We start from the raw sequence: 11,453 nt of genomic DNA on the forward strand, positions 1-11,453 counted from the left end.
ATATGGACATATATATAATAACATTATCCATGATTATAGCCATCAGGTGGAGAAGTTTCACTGTCCTAAAAATCCTCTGTGCTCCGCCTACTTATCTCTCCTTCCCCTAATCCCTGGCAACTTCTGATCCTTTCACTATCTCCACAGTTTCACCCTTTTACAGAATGCCCTATCGTTGGAACTGCACAGCAGGTATCCTTTTCAGATTGGCCTCTTTCACTTAGTAATATGCATAGAAGGTCCCTCCCTGTGTTTCATGCTTTGATGACTCATTTCCTTTTAGTATTTAATAATTTTCCATTATCTAGAGATACCACATAATATTTATTTATCCATTCACCTACTGAAGGACATGTTGGTTGCTTCCAAGTTTTGACAATTATGAATAGAGCTGCTATAAATACCTTTGAACATATTTTCATGTGAACGTAAGTTTTCAACTGCTTTGAGTAAATATCAAGAAGCACAATTGCTGGGTAGTATGTTCAGAGTACACTTTGTTCTATAAGAAAATACCAGTCTCCAAAGCAGTTCTATCATTTTGCATTGCCACCAGCAATGAATGAAAGTTTTCCCCTCTCTTTGCCAGCACTTGGTATTGTCCCTGTTCTGGATATTGGCTGTCATGACAGACACAGAGTGGTGTCTCATCGTTGTTTGAATTTGTACTTTCCTCTTAGCATGTGCTGTGGAGAGCTCTCTTCCCCCATCCAGGTGGAGAATTTCTTGGCTCTTAGTATGATAGATTATTTTTTGACTGTTGGTCGTGTTATGAGTTTCCATGTCCTGTGCACATCTTTTATCAGGCCATTGCCTTCTTTAGGTTCTGTTTGCAGATTGTGGCTGACTCTTCTAGGCCATGGTTCCAATGGAAACTCCACATTCAGAGCCTTTGCGGTGTGACTTTGGTCTGCTTGGTTTTTCTGCTCCTGTTGGAGTTTCCACTGGTTCCTGCTGGTGCTGCCTAAAGAAACAGAAGGGCCTTCCCCAGCCCAGGCCACCATGTAGGTGTCTCCTGGTGGGTGGGGGAGGTCTGCAGTATCAGGCCTTTGGGGATGAAAGGACTCCCCTGGGATTTCATTATCAATAGTAAAATGTAGATAATAGGATTCTCTACAGTACAATGTAGATAAAAGCTTCTAGTTCTAGAAGTGTCCTTAACGAGTGCATAATGAGGTCTGGTCACTTTCTTTCCATTGATGAACACATGTGCTAATTTTTCCTTTGACCCAAATTAAACATTAAATACGCTAAATTTACTCCAACAAGATTCATAAAGTACCTTCCAGAAATAAATAGCAAACTACAGTTTGGGCTTGTAAATGGCGTTCTTTTCCCATGGCGGGGGGTGGCAAATTTAAAAACAAGTGAACAGGGGTGGCGGCAGCACAGATAACTTTTAAGTCCTTCTCCAGGTATCCAGTCTGATTAGTGCCGTGAGAATCCACCCCATCCCACTCCCCCTAGCCAAAACCCAGACTGTGGGCTCTTTTGTATCCCAGCACTTAGCACAGTACCTGGCACATAGTCAGCTGACACATAAATTTTTTTAATGATGGAATTTTATTGGTTAAGATCTCATGTGGGGAAAGAGAACATATAAGATAACTGATCACAAGCTTCCTCCACCACGACAAGACTCCAAAACACAGAAAAATATGCACTTTTATAAAAAGGATAGCCAATGATAATAAATGCTAAATTGTTCACTAAACATGACAAAAATCTCAGGACTTCTAGATGATACTATTCCTATACAGAAATTAGCATGGGTAACAGTCACCCCTGTTACTTAAATGTGTATAAATCACACTCTAAAAACTGAGACTCTCACACAGAAATAAAACTAAAATTTGCCAATACGGCTCCGAGTAAAATGTTATTTAAGGATTAGTAAAACATTTATTTTCCTAGCATGTGAATAGGACACTTGTTCTCCTGATTTTCCTTCATGCCCCCTCTGCAGAACTGAATCTCCTGGCATCTGGAACGGATTCGTTCAAATACATGCATCCACCTGCCTCAAACTCAGACTCCCAGCCCTGGTAAAGGAAGCTCTTCGTCCCGGTGCTGGCAGCACAGGGCTACTGTCACCAGGCACACTCTGCCAAGGAAAGAATGGGATCTGTTCTCGTCGTCAGAGGCGGATTGAAGGGAAAGAAACATGCGGCTTGTTTTGAATTAACAAAGTGATGGCTGGGGCTGGCCTTGTAGTGGGCGGGGTAAGCCAGCATTCCACATGGCTCCAGCTGGTGTCCCCGCTGCTCGGCTTCCCATCCAGCTCCCTGCTAAGACACCTGGGAAAGCAGTGGACATGGGCCCCTGCCACCGACATGGGAGACCTGGACGAAGCCCCTGGCTTTAGACTAGACCAGCCCTGGTCGATGCAGCCATTTGGGGAGTGAACCAGCATATGGAAGATTGATCTGTGAGTGTGTGTGTGTGTGTGTGTGCGCGTGCACGCACAACTCTGCCTTTCAAATAAATACATCTTTAAAAATAAATAAATAAATGACGGTATCACCACATACAAATTCAGGAATTGTATGTCCCATGTTAAGCATTTTACCCGCTTGACCTCTGCCCTATGTCATTTTCTCTCCTTTCAGCAGGAGAGTTCTAGAAACTTTCTTTTTAAGACTCCTGAGTTCCCACCCACTGTCAGGCTGTTTCTCTCAGCAAAACCTGAGGGCTTGAGCTTGGCTTCAGGTCGCCATAGTTTCCAGAGGGCGGCCGCTGGAACAGCAGGCAGGGGGCCCGGGTGTTGTCCCTGGGCCAGGAAAAGAGATTCCTTCTCACTGCAGTGCAGGGGAGGGCTGCTGTCACAGCTCCTCAGCACATCATAGGCAAACACCTGCTGGGTGCGTCCCAGATGCCACGGCGCAGGCCTTGGGGCTTTGGTGGAGGAGAGACAAGTTTCCCACCTGCAGTGAGATTGTGGTCTACGGCAGAGTTGGATGTGCAAAGAGTGGGGAGGTATGTGACATTTACAGATACTACGTGGGAGCAGGAATCCCTCGGTCAGCTTGAAGGAACCTGCGAAGACTTCATGGGCTGGGAAGATGGTTATGCAGGCAGATTGGAGCTGAGACTTGGAGCCTGATTTTGAGATGGTTCTTACCCAAATATCAACTGAGTACTTACCAAGTGCTTGGTGCTGCCTATACAATTGTGGGCAAAATTGACTTTGTTCTTGTATTTTTAAAGATTTATTTATTTATTTGAAAGGCAGAGTCAGACAAAGGGACAGAGAGTGAGAGCGAGAGAGAGAGATCTTCCATCTGCTGGTTCACTCCCCAAACGGCCATAGTGGCCAGGGGCCAGGGCTGGGCCAGGCCAAAGATAGGAGCCTGGACTCCATCCGGGTCTCCCACATGGGTGCAGGGGCCCAAGCACTTGGGCCATCATCTGCTGCTTTCCCAGGTGCATTAACAGGGAGCTGGGTTGGAAGTGGAGCAACAGAGACTCATATGGGATGCCCGGCATCACAGGTGGCAATTTAACCCCCTGTGCCACATCAGCCCTGGTCTCTTGTCTTTATTTTTAGGATGTATGTATTTATTTGAAAGTCAGAGTTACAGAGAGTGGGAGAAACAGAGAGAGAGAGAGAGAGAGAGAGATACAGAGAGAGCGATATTCCCTCCACTATGGCTGCAACAGCCAGGGCTGGGAGAGGCTGAAGCCAGGGGCCGGGAGGTCAGAAGTGGAGCAGCCAGGACGTGAACCGGCACCCATGTGGGATGCTGGCATTGCAGGTGGCAGCTTAACCCACTGCACCACAACACCCCCAGTGTCTATTCTTACAGAGCTTACAGACTAATGACGTGGGCAATAAACAAATAAATGAATAAACCTTTAATTACTAGTTTTGATAAACACACAAGCCACACATGTGGGGTGGGGTAGAAGGATGAAGCAAAGCCTTATTTCATTTAATTTCAAGCTGAAGAAACATGTCCAAGGGACTAGAAATAACAAAGACCTGGTGTGTTCAAAAAATGCTGAAAGCTGGCATAGCTGACACAGTGATAGCAGGATGCCTAGAGTGATATGAGTTTGGAAAGACAGGCAAGAAATATATATTTTTTCTAAGATTTATTTATTTGAAAGACAGAGTTACAGAGAGAGAGAGAGACAGAGAGACAGAGAGAGAGATCTATCTTCTGGTTCACTCCCCAAATGGTGGCAACATCCGGAACTGAGCCAATCCAAAGCTAGGAGCCAGGAGCTTCTTCCAGGTCTCCCACGTGGGTGCAGGGGCCCAAGGACTTGTACCATCTTCTGCTGTTTCCCAGGTGAATTAGCAGGGAGCTTGATCAGAAAGTGCAGCAGCCAGGACTCGAACTGGCACCCATGTGGGATGCCAGCGCTGCAGGCTGGGGCTTTAACCAGCTACGCCACAGGGCAAGCCCCAGAGATACATCATTCTTGACCTTGGAAATTTATATTTTGAGAGATTACAGGGATGTCACCAAAGGCTTTAACCAAGAGATATAAAGTCCATGATTTTAAACTATTTAACTGCTTTTCAGAGAATAACAGCAAGGGAGGCCAAGCAGGGACCATACTATAGTAAGGCAGGAGAGAGAAGCTGGGTTAGGTTAAGGTGGAGATGGTGGGGAAGTAGATCAGACATACAAGGCTACTTCAAAAAGTTCATGGAAAATGGAATTAGAGAAGTCTGTTTCAATGCACAAAAACTTCTGATATCTGTGCATAGCGTTTTTCATAGTATTTAAGTGACTTTATGAAGACCGCTCATACGAGTGACTTGAAATGTTTTGCACCAGAATAAATACAATCTTGCAATCACATTTCCCACAAATTTTTTTAAGTACTCACATATATTTAGAAGATATGAAAGTTACAAGACTTAGTGGTAGGTTGGAAAGGGGGATTGAGGAAGAGGTAGAACCAAGGTTTTGTATTTGAGCCAACAAAGTGGCTATTGGTTCCACTGATTGAGGTGAGAAATTCTAGAAAGAAATAAGTTGGGGAGAAAGGCAATTGGAAAACTAAAGTTCTATTGTAGACCTTAAATTTGAGGGCCTCTGACATATCCAAATGGAATTATCAAGTCAATAGTAAGAAAAACCATTCTACAGTGCAGAGGAAACAGTGGCTGAAAAAATCAGCCACAGGCTCATCCACGTGTAAGCACACAGTGATACCTCCTCATCCATGATTTTACTTCCTGCAATTTCTGTTTTCAAGTCAACCACAGCCTGAAAATATTAAATAGAAAGTTCCAGAAATAGCCCATCCACTTGGAATCATGCGCTGTTCTGAGTGGCACGGTGAACTTTCACACTGTCCTGCTCCCTCTTGCACGGGATGAGAACCATCCCTTTGCCGAGCGAATCCACACTGCATATGCTACCCTCCCGTCAGTCACTCAGCAGCTGTTTCAGTCATCAGCCCGACTGTCGTGGCTCCACAGCGCTTATGTTAAGTCACCCTTCTTCTACGTCATAGTGGCCTCACAGCACACTAGTAGTGATGCTGGAAATTTGGATATGCGAAAGGTAATCTGTGAAGTGTTTCCTTTGTGTGAAAAGGTGAAAGTTACTGTCTTAACAAGAAAGGGAAAACAGTATGTGTAGAATGGTTTTTCTTACTATTGACTTGATAATTCCATTTGGATATGTCAGAGGCCCTCAAATTTAAGGTCTACATCTATGGAAAGAATGGAGCTCCCCTGTGTGAAATTTGTAAAGAAGGAAAAAGAAATTTGTGCTGGTTTTACGTTTGCACCTGAAAATGCAGTCAGCCACAGTGTGTGATACGTGCTCTGTTAAGATGGAGATGGAAAAGATATTTGAGTATGTTTGTAGAGAAATATAAGCATATAGGGTTTGGTACCTGTGGTGTTAGGTGTCCAAGGAGAGCCTTGCAGGATATCAGCCCCCTTTGGAGGAGGGTTACTGCTGCATTTAAAATCCTGTGAACAAACAAAGTCACTTCTGGAAGGAGGCAGAAAAGGCACATCCAGACTGAAAACACCAACATGGAGAATGTGGATAGAAGAGAAATCAACAAAACAGTGGAATGGAGTGACCAGACGATTAGGAAAAAGTGCGTCACTGACAGTGTGGTGTCATGGAAACCGAGAGAGAGGGAGGGGACGGTACTGTGTTGAAGGCAGAGAACAGCCCCTTGCATGTAGCAACACGGATACCATCAGTGATCTTGACAAAAATAATTTTAATGAAGTGATGGGACTGGAAGAGATGTATGAAGGCCGACAAGTGACTGGGCACTGAGGCGTGATGAGAAGGAGCAAGGAAAACTTGTTCAAAAAGTTTTTTTCTTCTTCTTTGTTTGAGAGACAAAGAGAGAGAACTCCCAACCACTGGTTCAACCCACCAATGCTGGGACTGGGCAGGGGCCAAAGCTGGGAGCCAGAGACTCAATCCAGGTCTCCTGTGTGGGTGGCAGGAACTCAATGACTTGAGCTATCATCTGCTGCTTCCCAGGATCCGCGTTGGCAGGAAGCTGGAGGCAGGAACTGGAGCCAGGTATCAAACCCAGGTTCTCCAACACTGGACACAGGTGTCTTAAGCGACATCTGAACTCCTGGGCCAAATGGTCACTCCTAACTTTGTTGTTGTTGTTGCTGTTGAAGGGAGAAGAGCATGAATGGTACAGCTTGAGACGCTCAAGGAGGTCCAGGGACCTGCTTCTCTGTACAAGGCAGGTCAGGGCAATCCGTGATAAGCAGAGAAAAGGAGGAGAAAGCGGCTATACATGAAGGTGGTAAGACATTTATGCAAGAAGATAAAATACAATCTCATCATCTACTTTATTAGCAAGGAGGCCACGTCACCAGGAGAGACTACGGGTTATAAAAGGGGAGGAGGGGGACGGTGTGGTGAGAGAAGCTGGTAGGGAGACACAAGGACAGCCTCCAGGGACCCTCACCTCCCACTGTCCATGAACCTGTGCAGTCACCGTCCCTTGAGTGTGGGCTGGAGGTACCAACCCACCTTCGATAAGGGGGAAAATGGTAGAAGTGGTGGAATGGGGACCAGCATTGCGGTACAGTGGGTAAAGCTGTTGTGTGCAATGCCAGCATTCCATATGGACACTGGTGCAAGCCCCAGCTGCTCCACTGCCCATCCAGCTCTCTGTTATGGCCTGGGAAAGCAGTAGAAGATGGCCCATGTGCTTAGGACCCTGCACCCACATGGAAGAACTGGAAGAAGCTCCTGGCTCCTGGCTTTGGCCCGGCATGGCCACACCCATGGCAGCCATTTTGGGGAATAAATCAGTGGATGGAAGACCTCTCTCTGTGTAACTCTGCCTTTCAAATAAATAATTTTTTTTAAAAAAGTGGTGCAATAGCCCATCTAAGACTAGGCTGCACAAACAATAAGACTTCCCTCTTGCTCTTTCATCCTGAGCTGCCCTGTGGAGTAGGCCCAGAAGCCATGGAACAGAGGTAGACCTTTGGCCAACAGCCCCCATGGAACCTGGACCCTCCATCCAACAGCCCCGGAGGAACTGAATCCTGCCAACACCACACGAGGGAGCCTGAGAATTCCTTCTTCCACTGGGCCTTCAGCTGAGACCACAGCCTGGGCGCAGTGTGACAGCAAACTCGGGAGACACCTGGATTCCACAGCTCCCAAAAAAGCTGCACCCAAATTCTGGACCCAGAGAAACTGTGAGAAAATAGAGTTGTTTTAATAAGCTGCTAAATTTGGGGGTAATTTGTGACACAGTAATCCAAAACTAATACAGAAGAGAGAGCAAGTAACAGAAATGTTGACCAATAGGCTGGCACTGTGGCACAGCAGGTAAAGCAACCACCTGTGGTACCAGTATCCCATATGGGTGCAGGTTCAAGTCCCAGCTGCTCCACTTCCGATCCAGCTCCCTGCTAATGTACCTGGGAGAGCAGGGGAAGATGGTCCAAGTACTTTGGCCCCTGCACCCAGGTGGCAGACCTGGAAGAAGCTCCTGGCTTCAGACTAGCCCAGGTCCAGCCACTGAGCCATTTGGGGGGTGACCCAGAGGGTGGAAGATTTATCTCTGTTCCTCCCTCTGCCTCTAACTCTTTCAAATAAATAAATTTTAAATAAAAAAGAATTTTTACCAATAAGGAATCAAGTTCACTAGAGCATGACAGTTACTACTGAAAAACTGCTAAATAATAAAATTTATAAAAAATAAACTTATTAAGAAGTCTCAACTCAGCATGGTCAAATGTAAAACATTCCATATTTTCTTCTATCTATGCATCCAAGTGTGTTCTCTGAAACTCCTATGTCTGATACCTTAACCCAGCTTTAAAAATTTGCCACTCATTTCACCCAAAAAGCCCATGCACTTTAACCCTCCAGTGTGTTAATTAAAACATCTGACCACGATGTTGGAGAAACAGCCCAAACCCACCGGCAGGTCCATAGCTCAAGTGGTTCAAACCTTCTAATGCTTCATCAAGGGCATCCACAAATCATGGCAGCTCCTCAGCATGTTCAAACTCTGCTAACACAGAACAAAAAGCCCACGCTCTTCTTATTTTCTAGATGATGCATTTAAAGTATAAGAAAACTATTTCAGGGCTGCCTCGTGGCATAGCGGGTAAAGCCGCTGCCTGTGACGCCAGGCAGGTGGTGGCTTTACTGGCTACACCACAGTCCCAGCCCCTAAAGCATGTTTCTGAATTCTTTTTTTTTTTTTTTTTTTTTTTTTTGACAGGCAGAGTGGACAGTGAGAGAGACAGAGAGAAAGGTCTTCCTTTGCCGTTGGTTCACCCTCCAATGGCTGCCGCGGCTGGCGCGCTACGGCCGGCGCACCGCGCTGATCCAAAGCCAGGAGCCAGGTGCTTCTCCTGGTCTCCCATGGGGTGCAGGGCCCAAGCACCTGTGCCATCCTCCACTGCACTCCCTGGCCACAGCGGAGAGCTGGCCTGGAAGAGGGGCAACCGGGACAGAATCCGGCACCCCGACCGGGACTAGAACCCGGTGTGCCGGCGCCGCTAGGTGGAGGATTAGCCTAGTGAGCCGCAGCGCCGGCTCTAAATTCTTGATCATCTGTCTTTTACAAATGGAGTTTCAGGGGCCAGCGTAGTGAGTGAGGCTGCTGCCTGCAGCGCCAGCATCCCATACGGGCACTACGAAAGCACCCATGTGGGAAGCCCAGAAGAAGCTCCTGGCTCCTTGGCTTCGGACCGGCCTCGCTCTGGCCGTTGTGGCCATCTGGGAAGTGGTCCAGGCAGATGGACGACCTCTCTCTCTCTTTCTCTCTCTCTCTCTCTGCCTCTGTAACTCTGCATTTCAAATAAATAAATCTTTTTTAAAAATTGGTGTTTCAGTTAGAAAATTCTAGAATCATCAAGTGTGATCATTTGGATTCCTGGCTTCCATCTGCTCCCTGATGAATAAGAGTTCTTCAATTGTCACTGCCTTGATCGGGGTCTTGATTTGATGATCACTAATTTACATTAGTTATTTTGTTAAATAAATTCAAAATCTTAATATTTTGTTCTCTTGCTTTCAAATCTCTAATGCTCAAATAAATATTAATAATTCGGAATTCTTTCTTGGAAGAGTTTATTACTGAGACCCTATTTCTCTACACCAATAGAGGTTTAAAAGATTTTCTGTTCTCCCAGCTTGTTGTATTCATTTTTTTAAAGATTTATTTATTTATTTGAAAGTCAGAGTTACACAGAGAGAGGAGGAGAGGCAGAGAGAGAGGTCTTCCATCCACTGGTTCATTCAATTGGCCACAACGGCTGGAGCTGTGCCAATCCGAAGCCAGGAGCTTCTTCCGGGTCTCCCACACAGGTGCAGGGCCCAAGGACTTGGGCCACCTTCTACTGCTTTCCCAGGCCACAGCAGAGAGCTGGATCAGAATTGGAGCAGCTGAGACTTGAACCGATGCCCATATGGGATGCCGGCACTGCAGGCGGCGGTTTTACCCACTACACCACAGTGCCAGCCCCTGTGTTCATTTTCATAATTTAAGTTTCTTCTCTATTTCTGTGGGTCAGCATAGCACACTCTATAGCAGCAGTACAGAACTTTCTTTCTGCCCAGGGTCAAGTGGATATTTATAACAAATTCGCAGGTCACACAAAATTATTAACTCAAAAATCAGCCTCCTGTAGATGTATTGAATTTCGAGTCCCACCTCTGGTTGTCTTGGCAGGGCCAGGCCAAAGGATTTTGTGGGCCTTAAGTGGCCAGTGGGCCAGATGTTCCTTACCCATGCTTTATAGAAATCCTTTAGGCAGCCGGCGCTGCGGCTCGATAGGCTAATCCTCCACATAGCGGCGCTGGCACACCGGGTTCTAGTCCCGGTCGGGGTGCCGGATTCTGTCCCGGTTGCCCCTCTTCCAGGCCAGCTCTCTGCTGTGGCCCAGGAGTGCAGTGGAGGATGGCCCAGGTGCTTGGGCCCTGCACCCCATGGGAGACCAGGAGAAGCACCTGGCTCCTGGCTTTGGATCAGCGTGATGCGCCGGCCGCAGCGTGCCTGCCGTGGCGGCCATTGGAGGGTGAACCAACGGCAAAAGGAAGACCTTTCTCTCTGTCTCTCTCTCTCTCACTGTCCACTCTGCCTGTCCAAAAAAAGAAAAAGAAATCCTCCAGGTTTAGAACTTTTTCTTCCAAATATATTTCATTGGCTATGAAAACTCTGTGTGTGTGCACACATGCATGTGGACATGTGTGTGTGTACATCTATGCACACAATTTAAATCTCTTCTCAAAATCCTTCCACGGCAGCACCTGGAATGGGATAGGAGGATCTGGTCTAGGATAACTCCGCCCCCTCCCTCTCTGGGGTCTACCCCCGGCAGGGATGAGGACTTGGAGTAACAGCAGGGGAAGCCAAGGCCATCACAAGCGCCTGATGGACGGTGACGCGGAGTGTCTGGTGCCCTGTGAAACGGCGGCGTCTACGTCCTCAGTGTGCGTGTGTGCGTGTGTGCGGGTTGAGTTCAGGTCTGCTTCACCTCCTCCATCGCTCAGGATCCCTCAGAAAGCAGCAACCGTGTGTCTCTCTGGCTGGGGCCCTGCTCTGCATCTCCTGTCCGTGTCGAGCCTCCCCTTGCTGGCATGATCGCCTGCTTCCTGTCTCTCTTGACTGCTGGGCTCTCCATTTTGAGCTATAGAAGACACAGACTTCCTGAAGGCCAAAGGGAGGCCCCCACATACATCCTCCTCATCTAAAGCACCTAAACTTATTCCACTGCTGGCCAGGGTCATTCCAGATAGCCTCTCACCTTAGCTGTTTCCTGCAGAGGAAGCACCTGTTTCTAGGAACGGCCCCCACCCCCACCTGAAGTCCCTCCCTCAGGCCCCACCTGCTCCCTTGGCAGCCCAAGGCCATCAGCTTTGCAGCTGCACAGGCATGAGGTCAAAGAGAGAGACACCAGCCTTCCCTCTTCGAGCAGTTCTCCTGTGGTCCTGCCTCGGGTGGCTTTGTGGGAAATTCCGTGGTGA

Source organism: Oryctolagus cuniculus, chromosome 5 (assembly GCF_964237555.1).
Source record: "Oryctolagus cuniculus chromosome 5, mOryCun1.1, whole genome shotgun sequence".
NCBI classification, from domain to species: Eukaryota; Metazoa; Chordata; class Mammalia; order Lagomorpha; family Leporidae; genus Oryctolagus; species Oryctolagus cuniculus.